This window comes from Elephas maximus, chromosome 24 (assembly GCF_024166365.1).
Source record: "Elephas maximus indicus isolate mEleMax1 chromosome 24, mEleMax1 primary haplotype, whole genome shotgun sequence".
In the NCBI taxonomy this organism is placed as follows: domain Eukaryota; kingdom Metazoa; phylum Chordata; class Mammalia; order Proboscidea; family Elephantidae; genus Elephas; species Elephas maximus.
This window is the reverse complement of record NC_064842.1, coordinates 66,046,808-66,063,390: the sequence shown is the minus strand read 5'-3', so window position 1 is coordinate 66,063,390 and position 16,583 is coordinate 66,046,808.

Genomic DNA, 16,583 nt, shown 5'->3' with positions numbered 1-16,583 from the left:
GCAGCCTTCCACCGGAGGCGGGGATATGTAGACAGCAAAAGTTTGGAGAACGGCAGTGTCTCCTCGATTTCCCTGACATCGGCCTCTTTGAGCGGCATGCTTTTTTCCTAGTAGGATCAGGCAGTGACGGAGAAAGGCAGGATTATGTGTGCAGGAAAGGTATGTGCTGAGAAGGTGACAAGGTTGAGAACAGGTTGGGATCTTCAGTCCCAGGAAAGGCCCCTGGCAGGTGCGGGTCCATGTTCCCTGCCCATCCCACCTGGCGTGGGGAGGTTTCCAGCATACAGAGCAGCAGCGGAATTATTCATCCCCCAGAGGTTGCATCTGCCCACAAGCTCCACCTGGCCAGGGTCCGCCCCTACCGTATTGCCCATGTCAGTCAACAGAAGCTAAGACCTTCCAGAGAGACTAACTGCTATTCTCTACCCACGGGGACGCGGTAGAGTCGGAAGCCTCCCCTGTTTCATCTCCAGGCTCTCTCTCAGGCCCCTCGTAGTTGTGAGGTGTCTCAGGGGTAGACCGGAGGGATTTCTCTGAATGAACACGTACAAGGAGGGGCCATAGATGCTGAGGGAGGGCGCCTTGCCTAATGATATCCTAGCGTGAGTGGAAAAGAGGTACCTGCCTGCTGTCCCAGTATGTCGAAGCTGTCCACATCAGGGGTTGCCTACTGTGAAGTTATTCCCTGGGTGCCCTCGATTTTGTGGCCAAGGACAGAAGGGGCCGTTGTGTGTCCATGGGTAAAATGGAGGCCTGTGTGGAACTGGCCTGTTAGGCTGGACCTCTCCTATTGGCTCAGAGTTCGTGACCCGTCCTCGTCAAAAGTTCCGCCCAGCCTTCCGGTGGCTGTCTCCATGGTGATTGAGAAAGAAGCCTTAGGCCCCGCACTCAGCCTTCACCTGGCCTACCGGCCTCTTTCCCCTCGTCTAGACCGCTGTGTAGATGAAAGAAAGGATGTCGGCCAGTGACCACGTGTCCTCATTTCCTCTGAAGGATTAGGCTCCTTGCCTGGGCAGAAGACAGCCAAGGTCAGCCTGAGCCTAGACTCCTAGTGACCTGTGACACTGCAGACAGTGATAGATGTTGATGTCCACGCTCAGGTATCCGCAGGTGGCCGACTCAGAGTGGTCGGAGCTGAAGTGTAACTAGAGATCACACACTCACGAGGGCACGGGCCAAAGGTCAGGGAAAATAGCTGAGGTCGTGGAGCTCTAGCGGAGCCAGTCTAGGGCCCAGGCCTCCCTCCTGTACGTGGCAAAGAGGTGATCCACGTGCCGCCATCCGCAGACTCTGGACTGCTAGGGCCCTGGATGCCCGGATTTCGGCCTTGTCTTCGGAGAAGTGACGCACATGCAGTGTGCCACCGGAGGCTGTGGACCAGCAGAGGGCAAAATCTTGAAAACGCGGGCTTCAGTTGACTTTGCCTGTGCTCTCCTTTGGCTGAGTGACATCCTGTGTTTCCTAGCAGGAGAAGGCATTCGTGGAGAGAGGCGGATTCCATGTGTGCAGGCAAAGTGTGTGCTGAGATGATGAGTCGCTGGAGACCAGGGTGGACTCTTCAGACCCAGAATAGGCCTCTGGCAGGTATGTGTCAATGTTTTCTGCCCTTCGCACTCAGCCGGGTATTTGCATACAATGTTACCAGCGGAATTAGTAGTCTCCGGAGAGGCTGCCACATGTCAGCAAGCTTCACCTGGCCAGGGTCCGCCCGTGAGGTAGCTCCCCAATCAATCACTACTCTCTAGACCTTCCAGATAGACTACCAGATCTTGTCTGCCCGTGGGCAACCAGTAGAGCCAGAGGCCTTCCCCCTTTGCTCTTTCGTCTCTGGGCACTCTGTCAGGCACTCCAAGGTGCGAAGTGACTCAGGGGGAGAGGGAAGAGATTTCAGAGAACGAACACGTCCAGAGAGAGGCAAGAGATGCTGAGTGGGGATTCCTTGCGTACTGATCTCCTCAGGAAAGTGGGAAAGAGGTACCTGACCTGCTCTGCCAATGCCCTGAAGCAGTCGAAACCAGGGGCTCCCCTGTGCCTGCGTAGGCTTTCCCAGGGTGTGCTCAAATCCTGTGGCCACTAGGTGTCATAGGTCATAATGGAGGGCCGTGAGTCATCTGCCTGGCGGGTCTTGTCATCAGGCCCATCATGAGCTCCGCCCATTCTTCCGGTGGTGGGACTGTCTCCATGGTGATGGCAAAGGAGCCTTGGTCCCGCCCACCTGGCCTTCACTTCACCTAGCTGGCCTGCTGACCCTCACTCAGACCTCTGTGTTGATCAAAATGAATGTCCGCCAGTGCCCAGGTGTCAGCATCTCGGATAAAGGATTCGGGACCTTGCCTGGGGCAGAAGGCAGCCTAGGTCAGCTGGTACCTGGAAGTCTAGTGACTTGTGACACTGCTGCCAGTGACAAATGGTGACTCCCACACTCACATATCCCCTGGTGGCAGAATGATAGTGATGGGTGGAGAAACATCACTCCGGAGCACACGTGCAATGGGGCACCGGCCAAAGGCCAGGGCCAGTAGCGCACGTCGTGGAGCTGAATGGCGAGCCAGTGAAGGGCCCAAGGATTCCTCCTGTATGTGGGAAACATGTCATCGGGGTCCCCACATCCATAAACCTTTGGATTGCTGGGGCCCAGGATGCCAGGATTTCGGCCTTGCCTTCGCAGCCCGGCCACATACGCAGCCTTCCACCGGAGGCGGGGATATGTAGACAGCAAAAGTTTGGAGAACGGCAGTGTCTCCTCGATTTCCCTGATATCGGCCTCTTTGAGCGGCATGCTTTTTTCCTAGTAGGATCAGGCAGTGACGGAGAAAGGCAGGATTATGTGTGCAGGAAAGGTATGTGCTGAGAAGGTGACAAGGTTGAGAGCAGGTTGGGATCTTCAGTCCCAGGAAAGGCCCCTGGCAGATGCGGGTCCATGTTCTCTGCCCATCCCACCTGGCGTGGGGAGGTTTCCAGCATACAGAGCAGCAGCGGAATTATTCTTCCCCCAGAGGTTGCATCTGCCCACAAGCTCCACCTGGCCAGGGTCCGCCCCTACCGTATTGCCCATGTCAGTCAACAGAAGCTAAGACCTTCCAGAGAGACTAACTGCTATTCTCTACCCACGGGGACGCGGTAGAGTCGGAAGCCTCCCCTGTTTCATCTCCAGGCTCTCTCTCAGGCCCCTCGTAGTTGTGAGGTGTCTCAGGGGTAGACCGGAGGGATTTCTCTGAATGAACACGTACAAGGAGGGGCCATAGATGCTGAGGGAGGGCGCCTTGCCTAATGATATCCTAGCGTGAGTGGAAAAGAGGTACCTGCCTGCTGTCCCAGTATGTCGAAGCTGTCCTCATCAGGGGTTGCCTACTGTGAAGTTATTCCCTGGGTGCCCTCGATTTTGTGGCCAAGGACAGAAGGGGCCGTTGTGTGTCCATGGGTAAAATGGAGGCCTGTGCGGAACTGGCCTGTTAGGCTGGACCTCTCCTATTGGCTCAGAGTTCGTGACCCGTCCTCGTCAGAAGTTCCGCCCAGCCTTCCGGTGGCTGTCTCCATGGTGATTGAGAAAGAAGCCTTAGGCCCCGCACTCAGCCTTCACCTGGCCTACCGGCCTCTTTCCCCTCGTCTAGACCGCTGTGTAGATGAAAGAAAGGATGTCGGCCAGTGACCACGTGTCCTCATTTCCTCTGAAGGATTAGGCTCCTTGCCTGGGCAGAAGACAGCCAAGGTCAGCCTGAGCCTAGACTCCTAGTGACCTGTGACACTGCAGACAGTGATAGATGTTGATGTCCACGCTCAGGTATCCGCAGGTGGCCGACTCAGAGTGGTCGGAGGTGAAGTGTAACTAGAGATCACACACTCACGAGGGCACGGGCCAAAGGTCAGGGAAAATAGCTGAGGTCGTGGAGCTCTAGCGGAGCCAGTCTAGGGCCCAGGCCTCCCTCCTGTACGTGGCAAAGAGGTGATCCACGTGCCGCCATCCGCAGACTCTGGACTGCTAGGGCCCTGGATGCCCGGATTTCGGCCTTGTCTTCGGAGAAGTGACGCACATGCAGTGTGCCACCGGAGGCTGTGGACCAGCAGAGGGCAAAATCTTGAAAACGCGGGCTTCAGTTGACTTTGCCTGTGCTCTCCTTTGGCTGAGTGACATCCTGTGTTTCCTAGCACGAGAAGGCATTCGTGGAGAGAGGCGGATTCCATGTGTGCAGGCAAAGTGTGTGCTGAGATGATGAGTCGCTGGAGACCAGGGTGGACTCTTCAGACCCAGAATAGGCCTCTGGCAGGTATGTGTCAATGTTTTCTGCCCTTCGCACTCAGCCGGGTATTTGCATACAATGTTACCAGCGGAATTAGTAGTCTCCGGAGAGGCTGCCACATGTCAGCAAGCTTCACCTGGCCAGGGTCCGCCCGTGAGGTAGCTCCCCAATCAATCACTACTCTCTAGACCTTCCAGATAGACTACCAGATCTTGTCTACCCGTGGGCAACCAGTAGAGCCAGAAGCCTTCCCCCTTTGCTCTTTCGTCTCTGGGCACTCTGTCAGGCACTCCAAGGTGCGAAGTGACTCAGGGGGAGAGGGAAGAGATTTCAGAGAACGAACACGTCCAGAGACAGACAGAGAGAGGCAAGAGATGCTGAGTGGGGATTCCTTGCGTACTGATCTCCTCAGGAAAGTGGGAAAGAGGTACCTGACCTGCTCTGCCAATGCCCTGAAGCAGTCGACACCAGGGGCTCCCCTGTGCCTGCTTAGGCTTTCCCAGGGTGTGCTCAAATCCTGTGGCCACTAGGTGTCATAGGTCATAATGGAGGGCCCTGTGTCATCTGCCTGGCGGGTCTTGTCATCAGGCCCATCATGAGCTCCGCCCACTCTTCCGGTGGTGGGACTGTCTCCATGGTGATGGCAAAGGAGCCTTGGTCCCGCCCACCTGGCCTTCACTTCACCTAGCTGGCCTGCTGACCCTCACTCAGACCTCTGTGTTGATCAAAATGAATGTCCGCAAGTGCCCAGGTGTCAGCATCTGGGATAAAGGATTCGGGACCTTGCCTGGGGCAGAAGGCAGCCTAGGTCAGCTGGTACCTGGAAGTCTAGTGACTTGTGACACTGCTGCCAGTGACAAATGGTGACTCCCACACTCACATATCCCCTGGTGGCAGAATGATAGTGATGGGTGGAGAAACATCGCTCCGGAGCACACGTGCAATGGGGCACCGGCCAAAGGCCAGGGCCAGTAGCGGACGTCGTGGAGCTGAATGGCGAGCCAGTGAAGGGCCCAAGGATTCCTCCTGTATGTGGGAAACATGTCATCGGGGTCCCCACGTCCATAAACCTTTGGATTGCTGGGGCCCAGGATGCCAGGATTTCGGCCTTGCCTTCGCAGCCCGGCCACATACGCAGCCTTCCACTGGAGGCCGGGATATGTAGACAGCAAAAGTTTGGAGAACGGCAGTGTCTCCTCGATTTCCCTGACATCGGCCTCTTTGAGCGGCAAACTTTTTTCCTAGTAGGATCAGGCAGTGACGGAGAAAGGCAGGATTATGTGTGCAGGAAAGGTATGTGCTGAGAAGGTGACAAGGCCGAGAGCAGGTTGGGACCTTCAGTCCCAGGAAAGGCCCCTGGCAGGTGCGGGTCCATGTTCTCTGCCCATCCCACCTGGCGTGGGGAGGTTTCCAGCATACAAAGCAGCAGCGGAATTATTCATCCCCCAGAGGTTGCATCTGCCCACAAGCTCCACCTGGCCAGGGTCCGCCCCTACCGTATTGCCCATGTCAGTCAACAGAAGGTAACACTTTCCAGCCAGACTAACTGCTATTCTCTACCCACGGGGACACGGTAGAGTCAGAAACCTCCCCTGTTTCATCTCTAGGCTCTCTCTCAGGCCCCTCGTAGTTGTGAGGTGTCTCAGGGGTAGACCGGAGGGATTTCTCTGAATGAACACGTACAAGGAGGGGCCATAGATGCTGAGGGAGGGCGCCTTGCCTACTGATATCCTAGCGTAAGTGGAAAAGAGGTACCTGCCTGCTGTCCCAGTATGTCGAACCTGTCCACATCAGGGGTTGCCTACTGTGAAGTTATTCCCTGGGTGCCCTCGATTTTGTGGCCAAGGACAGAAGGGGCCGTTGTGTGTCCATGGGTAAAATGGAGGCCTGTGCGGAACTGGCCTGTTAGGCTGGACCTCTCCTATTGCCTCAGAGTTCGTGACCCGTCCTCGTCAGAAGTTCCGCCCAGCCTTCCGGTGGCTGTCTCCATGGTGATTGAGAAAGAAGCCTTAGGCCCCGCACTCAGCCTTCACCTGGACTACCTGGCCTCTTTCCCCTCGTCTAGACCGCTGTGTAGATGAAAGAAAGGATGTCGGCCAGTGACCACGTGTCCTCATTTCCTCTGAAGGATTAGGCTCCTTGCCTGGGCAGAAGACAGCCAAGGTCAGCCTGAGCCTAGACTCCTAGTGACCTGTGACACTGCAGACAGTGATAGATGTTGATGTCCACGCTCAGGTATCCGCAGGTGGCCGACTCAGAGTGGTCGGAGCTGAAGTGTAACTAGAGATCACACACTCACGAGGGCACGGGCCAAAGGTCAGGGAAAATAGCTGAGGTCGTGGAGCTCTAGCGGAGCCAGTCCAGGGCCCAGGCCTCCCTCCTGTACGTGGCAAAGAGGTGATCCACGTGCCGCCATCCGCAGACTCTGGACTGCTAGGGCCCTGGATGCCCGGATTTCGGCCTTGTCTTCGGAGAAGTGACGCACATGCAGTGTGCCACCGGAGGCTGTGGACCAGCAGAGGGCAAAATCTTGAAAACGCGGGCTTCAGTTGACTTTGCCTGTGCTCTCCTTTGGCTGAGTGACATCCTGTGTTTCCTAGCAGGAGAAGGCATTCGTGGAGAGAGGCGGATTCCATGTGTGCAGGCAAAGTGTGTGCTGAGATGATGAGTCGCTGGAGACCAGGGTGGACTCTTCAGACCCAGAATAGGCCTCTGGCAGGTATGTGTCAATATTTTCTGCCCTTCGCACTCAGCCGGGTATTTGCATACAATGTTACCAGCGGAATTAGTAGTCTCCGGAGAGGCTGCCACATGTCAGCAAGCTTCACCTGGCCAGGGTCCGCCCGTGAGGTAGCTCCCCAATCAATCACTACTCTCTAGACCTTCCAGATAGACTACCAGATCTTGTCTGCCCGTGGGCAACCAGTAGAGCCAGAGGCCTTCCCCCTTTGCTCTTTCGTCTCTGGGCACTCTGTCAGGCACTCCAAGGTGCGAAGTGACTCAGGGGGAGAGGGAAGAGATTTCAGAGAACGAACACGTCCAGAGAGAGACAGAGAGAGGCAAGAGATGCTGAGTGGGGATTCCTTGCGTACTGATATCCTCAGGAAAGTGGGAAAGAGGTACCTGACCTGCTCTGCCAATGCCCTGAAGCAGTCGACACCAGGGGCTCCCCTGTGCCTGCGTAGGCTTTCCCAGGGTGTGCTCAAATCCTGTGGCCACTAGGTGTCATAGGTCATAATGGAGGGCCCTGTGTCATCTGCCTGGTGGGTCTTGTCATCAGGCTCATCATGAGCTCCGCCCACTCTTCTGGTGGTGGGACTGTCTCCATGGTGATGGCAAAGGAGCCTTGGTCCCGCCCACCTGGCCTTCACTTCACCTAGCTGGCCTGCTGACCCTCACTCAGACCTCTGTGTTGATCAAAATGAATGTCCTCCAGTGCCCAGGTGTCAGCATCTGGGATAGAGGATTCGGGACCTTGCCTGGGGCAGAAGGCAGCCTAGGTCAGCTGGTACCTGGAAGTCTAGTGACTTGTGACACTGCTGCCAGTGACAAATGGTGACTCCCACACTCACATATCCCCTGGTGGCAGAATGATAGTGATGGGTGCAGAAACATCGCTCCGGAGCACGCGTGCATGGGGCACCGGCCAAAGGCCAGGGCCAGTAGCGCACGTCGTGGAGCTGAATGGCGAGCCAGTGAAGGGCCCAAGGATTCCTCCTGTATGTGGGAAACATGTCATCCGGGTCCCCACGTCCATAAACCATTGGATTGCTGGGGCCCAGGATGCCAGGATTTCGGCCTTGCCTTCGCAGCCCGGCCACATACGCAGCCTTCCACCGGAGGCGGGGATATGTAGACAGCAAAAGTTTGGAGAACGGCAGTGTCTCCTCGATTTCCCTGACATCGGCCTCTTTGAGCGGCATGCTTTTTTCCTAGTAGGATCAGGCAGTGACGGAGAAAGGCAGGATTATGTGTGCAGGAAAGTATGTGCTGAGAAGGTGACAAGGTTGAGAGCAGGTTGGGATCTTCAGTCCCAGGAAAGGCCCCTGGCAGGTGTGGGTCAATGTTCTCTGCCCATCCCACCTGGCGTGGGGAGCTTTCCAGCATACAGAGCAGCAGCGGAATTATTCTTCCCCCAGAGGTTGCATCTGCCCACAAGCTCCACCTGGCCAGGGTCCGCCCCTACCGTATTGCCCATGTCAGTCAACAGAAGCTAAGACCTTCCAGAGAGACTAACTGCTATTCTCTACCCACGGGGACGCGGTAGATTCGGAAGCGTCCCCTGTTTCATCTCCAGGCTCTCTCTCAGGCCCCTCGTAGTTGTGAGGTGTCTCAGGGGTAGACCGGAGGGATTTCTCTGAATGAGCACGTACAAGGAGGGGCCATAGATGCTGAGGGAGGGCGCCTTGCCTACTGATATCCTAGCGTAAGTGGAAAAGAGGTACCTGCCTGCTGTCCCAGTATGTCGAACCTGTCCACATCAGGGGTTGCCTACTGTGAAGTTATTCCCTGGGTGCCCTCGATTTTGTGGCCAAGGACAGAAGGGGCCGTTGTGTGTCCATGGGTAAAATGGAGGCCTGTGCGGAACTGGCCTGATAGGCTGGACCTCTCGTATTGGGTCAGAGTTCGTGACCCGTCCTCGTCAGAAGTTCCGCCCAGCCTTCCGGTGGCTGTCTCCATGGTGATTGAGAAAGAAGCCTTAGGCCCCGCACTCAGCCTCCACCTGGCCTACCGGCCTCTTTCCCCTCGTCTAGACCGCTGTGTAGATGAAAGAAAGGATGTCGGCCAGTGACCACGTGTCCTCATTTCCTCTGAAGGATTAGGCTCCTTGCCTGGGCAGAAGACAGCCAAGGTCAGCCTGAGCCTAGACTCCTAGTGACCTGTGACACTGCAGACAGTGATAGATGTTGATGTCCACGCTCAGGTATCCGCAGGTGGCCGACTCAGAGTGGTCGGAGGTGAAGTGTAACTAGAGATCACACACTCACGAGGGCACGGGCCAAAGGTCAGGGAAAATAGCTGAGGTCGTGGAGCTCTAGCGGAGCCAGTCTAGGGCCCAGGCCTCCCTCCTGTACGTGGCAAAGAGGTGATCCACGTGCCGCCATCCGCAGACTCTGGACTGCTAGGGCCCTGGATGCCCGGATTTCGGCCTTGTCTTCGGAGAAGTGACGCACATGCAGTATGCCACCGGAGGCTGTGGACCAGCAGAGGGCAAAATCTTGAAAACGCGGGCTTCAGTTGACTTTGCCTGTGCTCTCCTTTGGCTGAGTGACATCCTGTGTTTCCTAGCAGGAGAAGGCATTCGTGGAGAGAGGCGGATTCCATGTGTACAGGCAAAGTGTGTGCTGAGATGATGAGTCGCTGGAGACCAGGGTGGACTCTTCAGACCCAGAATAGGCCTCTGGCAGGTATGTGTCAATGTTTTCTGCCCTTCGCACTCAGCCGGGTATTTGCATACAATGTTACCAGCGGAATTAGTAGTCTCCGGATAGGCTGCCACATGTCAGCAAGCTTCACCTGGCCAGGGTCCCCCCGTGAGGTAGCTCCCCAATCAATCACTACTCTCTAGACCTTCCAGATAGACTACCAGATCTTGTCTGCCCGTGGGCAACCAGTAGAGCCAGAGGCCTTCCCCCTTTGCTCTTTCGTCTCTGGGCACTCTGTCAGGCACTCCAAGGTGCGAAGTGACTCAGGGGGAGAGGGAAGAGATTTCAGAGAACGAACACGTCCAGAGAGAGACAGAGAGAGGCAAGAGATGCTGAGTGGGGATTCCTTGCGTACTGATATCCTCAGGAAAGTGGGAAAGAGGTACCTGACCTGCTCTGCCAATGCCCTGAAGCAGTCGACACCAGGGGCTCCCCTGTGCCTGCGTAGGCTTTCCCAGGGTGTGCTCAAATCCTGTGGCCACTAGGTGTCATAGGTCATAATGGAGGGCCCTGTGTCATCTGCCTGGCGGGTCTTGTCATCAGGCTCATCATGAGCTCCGCCCACTCTTCTGGTGGTGGGACTGTCTCCATGGTGATGGCAAAGGAGCCTTGGTCCCGCCCACCTGGCCTTCACTTCACCTAGCTGGCCTGCTGACCCTCACTCAGACCTCTGTGTTGATCAAAATGAATGTCCTCCAGTGCCCAGGTGTCAGCATCTGGGATAAAGGATTCGGGACCTTGCCTGGGGCAGAAGGCAGCCTAGGTCAGCTGGTACCTGGAAGTCTAGTGACTTGTGACACTGCTGCCAGTGACAAATGGTGACTCCCACATTCACATATCCCCTGGTGGCAGAATGATAGTGATGGGTGCAGAAACATCGCTCTGGAGCGCACGTGCAATGGGGCACCGGCCAAAGGCCAGGGCCAGTAGCGGACGTCGTGGAGCTGAATGGCGAGCCAGTGAAGGGCCCAAGGATTCTTCCTGTATGTGGGAAACATGTCATCCGGGTCCCCACGTCCATAAACCATTGGATTGCTGGGGCCCAGGATGCCAGGATTTCGGCCTTGCCTTCGTAGCCCGGCCACATACGCAGCCTTCCACCGGAGGCGGGGATATGTAGACAGCAAAAGTTTGGAGAACGGCAGTGTCTCCTCGATTTCCCTGACACCGGCCTCTTTGAGCGGCATGCTTTTTTCCTAGTAGGATCAGGCAGTGACGGAGAAAGGCAGGATTATGTGTGCAGGAAAGGTATGTGCTGAGAAGGTGACAAGGTTGAGAGCAGGTTGGGATCTTCAGTCCCAGGAAAGGCCCCTGGCAGATGCGGGTCCATGTTCTCTGCCCATCCCACCTGGCGTGGGGAGGTTTCCAGCATACAGAGCAGCAGCGGAATTATTCTTCCCCCAGAGGTTGCATCTGCCCACAAGCTCCACCTGGCCAGGGTCCGCCCCTACCGTATTGCCCATGTCAGTCAACAGAAGCTAAGACCTTCCAGAGAGACTAACTGCTATTCTCTACCCACGGGGACGCGGTAGAGTCGGAAGCCTCCCCTGTTTCATCTCCAGGCTCTCTCTCAGGCCCCTCGTAGTTGTGAGGTGTCTCAGGGGTAGACCGGAGGGATTTCTCTGAATGAACACGTACAAGGAGGGGCCATAGATGCTGAGGGAGGGCGCCTTGCCTAATGATATCCTAGCGTGAGTGGAAAAGAGGTACCTGCCTGCTGTCCCAGTATGTCGAAGCTGTCCTCATCAGGGGTTGCCTACTGTGAAGTTATTCCCTGGGTGCCCTCGATTTTGTGGCCAAGGACAGAAGGGGCCGTTGTGTGTCCATGGGTAAAATGGAGGCCTGTGCGGAACTGGCCTGTTAGGCTGGACCTCTCCTATTGGCTCAGAGTTCGTGACCCGTCCTCGTCAGAAGTTCCGCCCAGCCTTCCGGTGGCTGTCTCCATGGTGATTGAGAAAGAAGCCTTAGGCCCCGCACTCAGCCTTCACCTGGCCTACCGGCCTCTTTCCCCTCGTCTAGACCGCTGTGTAGATGAAAGAAAGGATGTCGGCCAGTGACCACGTGTCCTCATTTCCTCTGAAGGATTAGGCTCCTTGCCTGGGCAGAAGACAGCCAAGGTCAGCCTGAGCCTAGACTCCTAGTGACCTGTGACACTGCAGACAGTGATAGATGTTGATGTCCACGCTCAGGTATCCGCAGGTGGCCGACTCAGAGTGGTCGGAGGTGAAGTGTAACTAGAGATCACACACTCACGAGGGCACGGGCCAAAGGTCAGGGAAAATAGCTGAGGTCGTGGAGCTCTAGCGGAGCCAGTCTAGGGCCCAGGCCTCCCTCCTGTACGTGGCAAAGAGGTGATCCACGTGCCGCCATCCGCAGACTCTGGACTGCTAGGGCCCTGGATGCCCGGATTTCGGCCTTGTCTTCGGAGAAGTGACGCACATGCAGTGTGCCACCGGAGGCTGTGGACCAGCAGAGGGCAAAATCTTGAAAACGCGGGCTTCAGTTGACTTTGCCTGTGCTCTCCTTTGGCTGAGTGACATCCTGTGTTTCCTAGCAGGAGAAGGCATTCGTGGAGAGAGGCGGATTCCATGTGTGCAGGCAAAGTGTGTGCTGAGATGATGAGTCGCTGGAGACCAGGGTGGACTCTTCAGACCCAGAATAGGCCTCTGGCAGGTATGTGTCAATATTTTCTGCCCTTCGCACTCAGCCGGGTATTTGCATACAATGTTACCAGCGGAATTAGTAGTCTCCGGAGAGGCTGCCACATGTCAGCAAGCTTCACCTGGCCAGGGTCCGCCCGTGAGGTAGCTCCCCAATCAATCACTACTCTCTAGACCTTCCAGATAGACTACCAGATCTTGTCTGCCCGTGGGCAACCAGTAGAGCCAGAGGCCTTCCCCCTTTGCTCTTTCGTCTCTGGGCACTCTGTCAGGCACTCCAAGGTGCGAAGTGACTCAGGGGGAGAGGGAAGAGATTTCAGAGAACGAACACGTCCAGAGAGAGACAGAGAGAGGCAAGAGATGCTGAGTGGGGATTCCTTGCGTACTGATATCCTCAGGAAAGTGGGAAAGAGGTACCTGACCTGCTCTGCCAATGCCCTGAAGCAGTCGACACCAGGGGCTCCCCTGTGCCTGCGTAGGCTTTCCCAGGGTGTGCTCAAATCCTGTGGCCACTAGGTGTCATAGGTCATAATGGAGGGCCCTGTGTCATCTGCCTGGTGGGTCTTGTCATCAGGCTCATCATGAGCTCCGCCCACTCTTCTGGTGGTGGGACTGTCTCCATGGTGATGGCAAAGGAGCCTTGGTCCCGCCCACCTGGCCTTCACTTCACCTAGCTGGCCTGCTGACCCTCACTCAGACCTCTGTGTTGATCAAAATGAATGTCCTCCAGTGCCCAGGTGTCAGCATCTGGGATAGAGGATTCGGGACCTTGCCTGGGGCAGAAGGCAGCCTAGGTCAGCTGGTACCTGGAAGTCTAGTGACTTGTGACACTGCTGCCAGTGACAAATGGTGACTCCCACACTCACATATCCCCTGGTGGCAGAATGATAGTGATGGGTGCAGAAACATCGCTCCGGAGCACGCGTGCATGGGGCACCGGCCAAAGGCCAGGGCCAGTAGCGCACGTCGTGGAGCTGAATGGCGAGCCAGTGAAGGGCCCAAGGATTCCTCCTGTATGTGGGAAACATGTCATCCGGGTCCCCACGTCCATAAACCATTGGATTGCTGGGGCCCAGGATGCCAGGATTTCGGCCTTGCCTTCGCAGCCCGGCCACATACGCAGCCTTCCACCGGAGGCGGGGATATGTAGACAGCAAAAGTTTGGAGAACGGCAGTGTCTCCTCGATTTCCCTGACATCGGCCTCTTTGAGCGGCATGCTTTTTTCCTAGTAGGATCAGGCAGTGACGGAGAAAGGCAGGATTATGTGTGCAGGAAAGTATGTGCTGAGAAGGTGACAAGGTTGAGAGCAGGTTGGGATCTTCAGTCCCAGGAAAGGCCCCTGGCAGGTGTGGGTCAATGTTCTCTGCCCATCCCACCTGGCGTGGGGAGCTTTCCAGCATACAGAGCAGCAGCGGAATTATTCTTCCCCCAGAGGTTGCATCTGCCCACAAGCTCCACCTGGCCAGGGTCCGCCCCTACCGTATTGCCCATGTCAGTCAACAGAAGCTAAGACCTTCCAGAGAGACTAACTGCTATTCTCTACCCACGGGGACGCGGTAGATTCGGAAGCGTCCCCTGTTTCATCTCCAGGCTCTCTCTCAGGCCCCTCGTAGTTGTGAGGTGTCTCAGGGGTAGACCGGAGGGATTTCTCTGAATGAGCACGTACAAGGAGGGGCCATAGATGCTGAGGGAGGGCGCCTTGCCTACTGATATCCTAGCGTAAGTGGAAAAGAGGTACCTGCCTGCTGTCCCAGTATGTCGAACCTGTCCACATCAGGGGTTGCCTACTGTGAAGTTATTCCCTGGGTGCCCTCGATTTTGTGGCCAAGGACAGAAGGGGCCGTTGTGTGTCCATGGGTAAAATGGAGGCCTGTGCGGAACTGGCCTGATAGGCTGGACCTCTCGTATTGGGTCAGAGTTCGTGACCCGTCCTCGTCAGAAGTTCCGCCCAGCCTTCCGGTGGCTGTCTCCATGGTGATTGAGAAAGAAGCCTTAGGCCCCGCACTCAGCCTCCACCTGGCCTACCGGCCTCTTTCCCCTCGTCTAGACCGCTGTGTAGATGAAAGAAAGGATGTCGGCCAGTGACCACGTGTCCTCATTTCCTCTGAAGGATTAGGCTCCTTGCCTGGGCAGAAGACAGCCAAGGTCAGCCTGAGCCTAGACTCCTAGTGACCTGTGACACTGCAGACAGTGATAGATGTTGATGTCCACGCTCAGGTATCCGCAGGTGGCCGACTCAGAGTGGTCGGAGGTGAAGTGTAACTAGAGATCACACACTCACGAGGGCACGGGCCAAAGGTCAGGGAAAATAGCTGAGGTCGTGGAGCTCTAGCGGAGCCAGTCTAGGGCCCAGGCCTCCCTCCTGTACGTGGCAAAGAGGTGATCCACGTGCCGCCATCCGCAGACTCTGGACTGCTAGGGCCCTGGATGCCCGGATTTCGGCCTTGTCTTCGGAGAAGTGACGCACATGCAGTATGCCACCGGAGGCTGTGGACCAGCAGAGGGCAAAATCTTGAAAACGCGGGCTTCAGTTGACTTTGCCTGTGCTCTCCTTTGGCTGAGTGACATCCTGTGTTTCCTAGCAGGAGAAGGCATTCGTGGAGAGAGGCGGATTCCATGTGTACAGGCAAAGTGTGTGCTGAGATGATGAGTCGCTGGAGACCAGGGTGGACTCTTCAGACCCAGAATAGGCCTCTGGCAGGTATGTGTCAATGTTTTCTGCCCTTCGCACTCAGCCGGGTATTTGCATACAATGTTACCAGCGGAATTAGTAGTCTCCGGATAGGCTGCCACATGTCAGCAAGCTTCACCTGGCCAGGGTCCCCCCGTGAGGTAGCTCCCCAATCAATCACTACTCTCTAGACCTTCCAGATAGACTACCAGATCTTGTCTGCCCGTGGGCAACCAGTAGAGCCAGAGGCCTTCCCCCTTTGCTCTTTCGTCTCTGGGCACTCTGTCAGGCACTCCAAGGTGCGAAGTGACTCAGGGGGAGAGGGAAGAGATTTCAGAGAACGAACACGTCCAGAGAGAGACAGAGAGAGGCAAGAGATGCTGAGTGGGGATTCCTTGCGTACTGATATCCTCAGGAAAGTGGGAAAGAGGTACCTGACCTGCTCTGCCAATGCCCTGAAGCAGTCGACACCAGGGGCTCCCCTGTGCCTGCGTAGGCTTTCCCAGGGTGTGCTCAAATCCTGTGGCCACTAGGTGTCATAGGTCATAATGGAGGGCCCTGTGTCATCTGCCTGGCGGGTCTTGTCATCAGGCTCATCATGAGCTCCGCCCACTCTTCTGGTGGTGGGACTGTCTCCATGGTGATGGCAAAGGAGCCTTGGTCCCGCCCACCTGGCCTTCACTTCACCTAGCTGGCCTGCTGACCCTCACTCAGACCTCTGTGTTGATCAAAATGAATGTCCTCCAGTGCCCAGGTGTCAGCATCTGGGATAAAGGATTCGGGACCTTGCCTGGGGCAGAAGGCAGCCTAGGTCAGCTGGTACCTGGAAGTCTAGTGACTTGTGACACTGCTGCCAGTGACAAATGGTGACTCCCACATTCACATATCCCCTGGTGGCAGAATGATAGTGATGGGTGCAGAAACATCGCTCTGGAGCGCACGTGCAATGGGGCACCGGCCAAAGGCCAGGGCCAGTAGCGGACGTCGTGGAGCTGAATGGCGAGCCAGTGAAGGGCCCAAGGATTCTTCCTGTATGTGGGAAACATGTCATCCGGGTCCCCACGTCCATAAACCATTGGATTGCTGGGGCCCAGGATGCCAGGATTTCGGCCTTGCCTTCGTAGCCCGGCCACATACGCAGCCTTCCACCGGAGGCGGGGATATGTAGACAGCAAAAGTTTGGAGAACGGCAGTGTCTCCTCGATTTCCCTGACACCGGCCTCTTTGAGCGGCATGCTTTTTTCCTAGTAGGATCAGGCAGTGACGGAGAAAGGCAGGATTATGTGTGCAGGAAAGGTATGTGCTGAGAAGGTGACAAGGTTGAGAGCAGGTTGGGATCTTCAGTCCCAGGAAAGGCCCCTGGCAGATGCGGGTCCATGTTCTCTGCCCATCCCACCTGGCGTGGGGAGGTTTCCAGCATACAGAGCAGCAGCGGAATTATTCTTCCCCCAGAGGTTGCATCTGCCCACAAGCTCCACCTGGCCAGGGTCCGCCCCTACCGTATTGCCCATGTCAGTCAACAGAAGCTAAGACCTTCCAGAGAGACTAACTGCTATTCTCTACCCACGGGGACGCGGTAGAGTCGGA